Source organism: Mastomys coucha, unplaced genomic scaffold, assembly GCF_008632895.1.
Source record: "Mastomys coucha isolate ucsf_1 unplaced genomic scaffold, UCSF_Mcou_1 pScaffold4, whole genome shotgun sequence".
Classification (NCBI taxonomy): Eukaryota; Metazoa; Chordata; class Mammalia; order Rodentia; family Muridae; genus Mastomys; species Mastomys coucha.
Window position 1 is genome coordinate 11,943,213 of NW_022196910.1, and position 8,613 is coordinate 11,951,825.

Genomic DNA, 8,613 nt, shown 5'->3' on the forward strand with positions numbered 1-8,613 from the left:
TTTTCCAAGACAGGGTTGATAGTTTCTTTTAGAGCACAAATTTTTTAACTCAAACAATGTCCAGTTTATCTGTCTCTTCTTTTGTTTATATTTTTGGTATCATCTGAGAGAATGGTGATTTCTGTTTTCCCAAGTAAGTTTTAAGTCTTTACCTCATCGATTCAGATCTTTGATCCATTTGCTTTTTTGAATGGAGTGTAGTGTAAGTAAGGTTTATACATGGTTTTCCAGGTAGCACTTCATTTGCTAATAGTCAAAGTCACTTACATGCTAGCTCCCAGTCTTGAACATCAACAGCCTATCCAGTTTGAAACTGTTGAATCTGTCTCCCACTCCTCTTTGAGACACGTAGTTCGGGATGGACCCAAACTTCTGAAGTGGCCAAGGCTGGCCTTGAGCCTCTTAGCCTCCTGTCTCTACCTCCCACATACCAGATTACAAGACACCCACCATACCCAGCTCCATTTTCGCTTTTCCCTTCCACGATTCTTTGAGCTATTCTGTGCCTGTTTTCATTTCAGAATTGGCCTGTGGATTTCTAACAAGAAGCCACTGCAAATTCTAGAAGTGATTATACTGAATTAGTGGGTCAGTGGAACAAATACTAATACTCCAGTAGTAGTAAGTCTTCCTTTCCATAAACATGGGATTTTTTTTTCATTCATTTAAATCTCCTTTAATTACTCTCAGGGAAGGCTTACAGTCACCAATATCTGAGCAATGTACTTAATGTGTTACTTTAAGACAGTGGTTCTCAACCTGTGGGTCTAGACCCCTTTGGTGTCAAATAACACATTTCACAAGGGTCACCTAAGATCATCAGAAAACACAGATATTTACATTATGGTTAATAACAGTAGCAAAATTACAGTTAAGAAGTAGCAATTAAAAATAGTTTTATGGTTGGGGTCAGCACAACAAGAGATACCACATTAAAGGGTTGTCGCACTGGAAGGTTGAGAACTACTGTTTTAAGGCTTACTATATGCATCTTATTGGATCTGCTCCAGATTAATACTAATTTTCTAGAAAGTATAGAAATATTCTTATAAAGTAGCCTTCTTCTATGTAATACTGGTATTATATCTACAAATGATGCAAATCCAACAACAATTATAATTACTACTTTCTATCATCTTTAAGAAAGCTGTGTAGCAGGGCAGTTGTGGTGCACACCTTTAATCCCAGCACTTGGGAGGCAGAGGCAGGTGGATCTGAGTTTGAGGCCAACCTGGTCTACAGAGTGAGTTCCAGGACAGCCAGGGCTACACAGAGAAACCCTGTCTTGAAAAAACAAAACAAAACAAAACAAAAAAAAAAAACAAAAAAGAAAGCTGTATAAAGGAGAGTAAGCACTCCTACAAGTAGTGTATGAATGGAGTCACTTCAGTACAATACAGCTTTATTCCCATTCATCTTTGTGCAGGTCTGGCAAAAACATTGCATTTATATATACTATTTGCTCACCATAACATTACAGATGTTCTGTTTTATACAGATGCTTTTTAAAATCACTAAAGGGGACCACATGATGGTCCAGCTGATAAAAGCACTTGGTAAATAAGACTGTCAATTTAAATCGGATCCCAAGAGCCCATGGTAGAAGGAAAGAACCAACTATTAAAAGATAAAGATAAAGAGAAAATCATGAAGGCAGCCAGAGAAAAGTAAGTAAACTGAGAAATGTAAATATTATGTCCCTCCTGAGAAGACAGCCCCTCAACTTGTAGCTGAATGTTCTTTACTATGCCTGTTTACTGGGGAGCTCTGTACACAGTCCACCAATTTCCCTTTTCTTAACTGAATTCCAGAATTTTTTCAGTAAATATTTTCTTCATTATATACTCTTGGGGCTAAAAAAAGTGTTTACTTTAAAAAATAATTTTGGTAGATTTCATTGGGGTGGTGGTTTATAGAGCTCTATACACTGTCGTGGCTGCAAAATGACCTGGGACGATCAGAAGAGAAAATATGTGCCCCCAACTCCACAGTTCCACTATTCTTATCCCCCAAGGAAGGTACCCTAAAAAGTAACATAAAGATCACATAGGGTGGCCCAGGAAGATGGCTCAATAAATAAGTAAAATCACAGGCTGGCAAGCCTGATGACCTGAGTTCTATCCTGGAACCTACTGGAAAGCTAAATCGGTAAGCCAGTGCTCCTAAGGAGAAACAAGAGGTAGAGACAGGACCAGCAAACGCTGGCACTGCACAACACAAGTTCCTAACAAGGTAGGAGTGAAGCCGCCATTCCAGAACCGGGCTAGAGAGAGTCCCCATCTCAGGTCTCGACACACGTGTCATGTCCATTCCCACATGCACATGTGGGCATATGAGCATGCATGTGCATATACATAGTCATTGTTTTTAAAAGTCACATAAAGACTCTAAATTAGAAGAGCTTTTCTTTCCTCTTCCCCCAGATTTATCCCTTCAATTAGATTATATGGTAGAACATCTACAGTGAAAGGTACAGTCTGGACTAAAATCAAATTGTTTGATTTGCACTATGGCTAGGCATTCATTCTGCCTGTTAAGATCTGTGCTAGAGTCCTGCTAGACAGGAGCTTTAAAAATAAAAACCTGAGGTGTGTACTTGGTATTGTGTGCACATCTTTGAATGGAATTAAAAGTATTTACGGTCATCATCTGTAGGGTGAAAGACACACAAAACCTTGGATATGCTAGAAAGCAATCTACAGCTGAGCTGTGAGAAGGAGAAGAAAAGATGCAGAGAGGCAGGCCTTGGCTGAGAGCCTTGGCTAGGCTAGAAAGCATTCTACGACTGCACTCTGTCCCCAGCCTGAAAGATTATCTTACAAGAGACTAGTTTCAGATTGAGCACTATATTTGTACTATGTTCCTATGTGTTTCCTTAGGTAAAAGCATCAAATAATTTTTTATTCAAATTTACAAGCCATATTAAGCTTTTTAAAAATAAATAAATAAAGATTACTTTGACAATTTCAGCTGACCAGAGTCAGAACAGAGGCTTTCAGAAAAGCATTCATGCCTCGAGCTATGTTACCTACAAGTGGACTCAAAGCCAAGGATTAACATTCTGCCTTGGCACATTTCCCTTGGAGGAAGGTAATTCGCACACTTGCCACTCGTTTTTTATGATCTGCAGTGACAATCACCAGCACCTATGTATCTGTAACTGTGAATGCATCAAGTCAAATACCACAGGCCAACAGCCAAGCCAGGAATCTAAGCCTAGCACAGGTCCCAGTACAAAGGACCACTAAGGAAATGTGTGGGTTAAAGATGCTCTAAAATGCAGATCCAAGTCTAAAGAGAAAGCATGAAACCAGATATATCTGAAATAACAAAATAGGCTTTTGTATTCAGATACATTTATTTCACTATATAAACTGTCTTTGTAAGTAATACTACTCTAATTTAATAATCAAGAAAGTTCAATTTTAGAAAAAAAAGACAAAAAAAAACCCCAAAACCAGAAAGCACTGGTTTATGTTTATGCCCCCAATCACACTATTCTAAAATACAATTGTATTATACTATGTTATTAAATAATTATGGTCTTAAATCAGTTCAATCTATTATAATTCAAAAGTTTATTTAAAAAAAAAAAAAAAGCCTACTCCACAACACTAAGAGCTAAGCAGCAACAGTTAGTGGTCTTCCTTGCTGCACTTTTCTGGGTAGGTTTTATCAGAAATTCCAAGCCACGATCACTCCTCAAATATATTTTGTATCTTGCTTCCTCAGTGAACAACACTGTGAGTTGTATTTTGCAATTCTGATGTGTAACTAGAAGAATATAAAACACAAAACTACACAATACATTCGAATCACAGGAATTCTAGCCTCCACTCAACTTCCAAGTTCCTTACCCTCATCTTAACGGGCATTAGTGTAGGTGGCCATCCAGGGCCTCATGCAGTGATGGGAGCTAAGAATCCATGATCAATAATCCAGGCTTCTTGTCCCCGTGAAGAGCTACTGACCTACCACTTAAGAAAAATGAGTCTAAAGTTATGAAACATGCTTGTAGTTTAGGTATGGTAATGTTCATTCTTCTGAGGAAGATGATGTTATATACGGAAACTTTTCCACAGGCGATTAAGCTATATTCTTAGTTACAGGTCACATAGGATCAAACATTTTACTCCTCTTCCCTCCTCTCCCCGGCCAAACAGAGGACTTAACTCAGAGCCTCACACATGCCAGGCAAACTGTGTCCCTGAGCTGTAACCCAACCCAATTCATTTTATGACATATCTATACCAACTTTTATTGCAATACTCTTTACTGCTTTCTGAGAGACGTTTTGTGTTAAAAACCAAAGTAAGAGCCCTCACTGTCTCAAGATGTGGATATCCAGATTATTCCCCATTTGCCTTCCCCGATCCCACAGATTTGCATGATATATGTGTGTGTGCACTGACAGGTAATCACAGTCCACCACTGTAGGGGAGGATGTAAAGCAAGCAAGTGCTTCTATACAAATCTCAATGATTCACATGCACCTGCCACAATTTGCATCAGATGCACAAACATTAGAATTGTATCTAACTTTATTCCTTAAGAAAAATATATACATTCTCCTTTGCTAGCTTCCACCTTAAGCCTGATTCTTTTTTTCCCCCAAAGATTTATTTATTTATTTTATGTATATGAGTACGCTGTAGCTGTCTTCAGACACACCAGAAGAGGGCACCAGATCCCGTTACAGATGGTTATGAGCCACCATGTGATTGCTGGGAACTGAACTCAGGACCTCTGGAAGAGCAATCAGTGTTCCTAACTGCTGAGCCATCTCTCCAGCCTTAAGCGTAACTCTTAAATAGTGTCTCAACAGTGATGAAATAAGAGATAAAACAAGGTATCGGATCATAATTTTAAGTATTCCAATATATATTTCGAAAGGTAATGAGACAGCTACAGAGCAGTGGGCATGGAAGAACTATGCCCAATGAAGAATCCTTCTGTATAAGGCTTCACCACATTCCAGCAGTGTGAGCATAAACCCCAGTTTTCTCACTGTTAAATTCCCACCACTCTGAATGCCACTAGAGGGAAAAGCAAACCTCGATAAAACTGAAAATCAGCACAAGTGTCAGGGACCAGATCTAGAGGTCATCTCTTGTCACTCCATGCAGAGAGGCACCCAGTGCTCCTTATTCTAGGTTGTCACAAAGTTGTCTAAGTTGTCACAAAATATATGAAATCACATGTATGTATATGTATATATATATGTGTGTGTATATATATATATATGTGTATGTATACATACATATATATATTAGAAAGATATTACTATGGGTGGATGGTGTTTGGTTGATGTTTTCCAGCACAGCACTGTACTTTACAAAAGTGAGGAAAGTCTTGATTTGTTGTTACCAAGTAGCAACTTGACAGAAGGCTCTAGAACAATGGTTCTAAACCTTCCTAGTGCTACGCCCCTTTAATGCAGCTCTTCATATTGTGGTGACCCCAACCACAAAGTTGCCTTCGATACTACTTCATAACTGTAATTTTGCTACTGTTATGAATCATAATACAAATAATGTGTTTTCTGAGGTTCTTAGACTACCTCCGTGAAAAGGGTCATGTGATCCCCAAATGGCCCATGACCCACAGGTTGAGAACTGCTGCTCTGGAAGCACATTCAGGACAGGACAAGGAGAGCAAAAGAATCTGTATAGGAATTTGATTCCTTACATTTTCACACTGGGCTCAAGGCTCTGTTTCCACAGAGAACATCTACAGCTCTGAGCAGGGGGCTATCCTACAGTTTCCCTGTCAGTGTCTCAAAGGCACAGGAGGCATCAAAGTGTCACTAGTGGTTTTAACCCTTGGAGACTGAAATGGATTTGTTTGCTGATATTCTGCCTTAATGAAGATTACCTACCTAGGTCCCTAATGACTCTGTTTATAACAGACCTCCCAGGAAGCAGGAATCTACACACAAACTGAAATAAACAACAGTGCAGAAGTTATTCTCTCCAGAGATTTGAAAGTAGCAGAGGGCGATCTCCACACCAGCAGATCCAAACAACCTCTGCATCAAAGCAATTAGGAAAAACCTGTCTCTGCTCTGAACATACAGGGACATCAGCATCATTACTTACAGTATGGTTTAACAACTTACATAGTGTTCACATTATAACAGGCAACAGAAGCAATGTAGCAACAATTTAAAGTATGTGGGAAGATGTGTACTTAAATGTAAATACTAAGAGTAGGAGGAACTTTGAGCATCTGGGGAGTTGCATGTGTATCAGAGGAATGCTGCTGGAATCAAACCCATGTAGACAGTAAGTAGGGAGAGTGGCTAGACAATATCAGGCTTTCTACAACCTTACAGAAAACAATACCATGGATAACAAATATAGGAAAATTCCCCTCTCCAATGACATTTAGATGAGATAAAGCATCTGTATTCAGTTTTTTATGCACATTGTATGTGCATGTATGTATGTGCAGGTGTGTGTGTGCACATATGTGTGTGTATTCCAGGGATCCTTCAGTCTCTCTCTTTCCAGTGCAGGGATTACAGTGTCACTGTGCCTGGCATTTTTCTGTGGTTCTATGGACTGAACTCAAGTACTGATGGTATGGCCAACACCCTACTGACTGGGTAGCCTCCTGTCCTTAATGTACTTATTGTAAGTAAAAGTGCTATCCAAGATTCTGAAGCTTGACCCTTGATATAGCATGGATGTATCAAACGGAGGATGAGTTCGCCCAAGCACACAGTAAGTAACTGCCTTCCCAGCTTGAATGTCTATCACGAGTCTGTCACTCCACTGCCTGCTTTAATACCTTACTTGGCTTTTTCCAACACCACATTATAGATTTTAGTGTGTCTTCCCAATATACTTCAGCTGGTTGTTTCCAATCTTTTCCTCTTAATGTATGTTTTGATGGAAAAAAAAAGTGTTCACTTGGGTTCAATCTAAACAAAACAGATCTCCAAAAGAGACACACTTTGGTCAAAGGGCAAAAGGCATCTTAATTTTAATAGCTAACTACCAGTTTGTCCTCCACAGATATTGTGTCATTTTATATGAAGATTATCTAGAGATGGATATATGCGTGGCTTCTACTCCCCAGCCTCTGACTCATTATTAGATAAGGGACTGTTCCTAAGAAGGCCAGCTTCTAACACTATCCAAAAAACATATTCACTCAATAAATCTCTACTCCAAAGGTATCTTTTGTCTTACTGGCACTGTCCAAATCCAACAATAAGCCTTCTTTCCACCCCATGACACTGACTTAATAGACTTCCTGAGTGTTCATTACGAGCTCAGCACTGCAGATGTGACAGCAATGAGCAGCAATGTCGACCAGCAAGAATCCTACAGGTTTATCATGGAGAGAAATTAACTGAGGAAAACTAGAAATAAAGAGTATATACATGTAGAGGTAACTGTCAACACTTCATACATAAAACACAAGGGAAATAGAAATTACAGGCTGTAGAAGCATGCAGAGATCAGATCAGTGACACTACTATGTCACCCTGTCAGCATAGGAAGTCACAGGAAGATTTTAAGGCCAAGAATGACATGGTCAGACTGCTGCCTTAGATTTATGGACAAGCAACTAGAACCACATGTCCCTACACAGTGAAAGGAAGACAGCTCAAAAACTAACGTAGCGCTGGGCAGTGGGGATGCAGCCTTTCATCCAAGCAGTGGGGAGGCAGAAGCAAGCAGATCTCGGAGTTTGAGGCCAGCCTGGTCTACAGAGAGAGTTATGGTACAACCAGGACTACACAGAAAACCCTGTCTCAAAAACAACACACTTATGCAGTAATCCAGATGAAGGTCTGAATTAGGAAGATAAATCTTAGGAGATAAAGAGAAGCAGGAACAGGCTGGTGAGATGACTCAGCCATTAGAGGCTAGGCTCACAACCAAAAATATATGAGAAACAGGCACAGAGACTAGATATAGAGAGGTAAATGGATGTATGTAAGTTATCAATCCACTACCAGCATCTAAGATTCTGATACTGTGTACTGATTCAGCCATAGTCTTATCTGATCCTGAATCTCTGAGGTTGGTATAGAGGTACAAAATCCAGAAAAACAAAAAAGCTGGACTGGTTTCTCCTCCTTAAGACGATCCTTTAACACGCCGAATAAGGCAGGCATAGACAATGCCAACATGCAGGCAAACATTAAGTAGTCTTGTGTAGTGAGAGCAGCATGCCCTTACGTGTGAGTGTCTTGATCCCATTTTCCTCTGTAACTATGAAGCTAGCTAGTAACCTAGAGAACTGTAACAACATAAGTAAGTACAGCGCTGAGAAGAGAATGTGGTTGAGGGGCAGCAGCAGGAGGAAAGCTGCTTTCCCCAGGCTTAGCACAGCTTTACATTAGCCTGGCATTCTGCACAACCTGGAATTCTGCCACCAAAAATGGGCAACCTTTTAGCAGTAAGAAAGTCTAGTGATAGTCCACTGAGCCCTTCCCCAACTCATGTAAGCCCAAGGGCTCTGTGAGATGAACAGGAGGGACTGTGCGTAACCTATCCTAAACCTTGCACCTCTTTCATCTCAGGAAGCCTGACAAACTGAAACCAAAAGCTAACCAACAACCATGAGATGAAAACAAGCCCACTGCTTAGACACCCA

The 8,613-nt window shown here is 40.0% G+C and overlaps 1 protein-coding gene across 7 annotated transcripts in view; it reads right to left on the reverse strand.

The window, feature by feature from the left end:
• Ric8b (RIC8 guanine nucleotide exchange factor B) overlaps positions 1-8,613 on the reverse strand; it is a 104,616-nt gene that overhangs the window by 87,125 nt on the left and 8,878 nt on the right. The gene's annotated exons all lie outside the window — the stretch shown is intronic.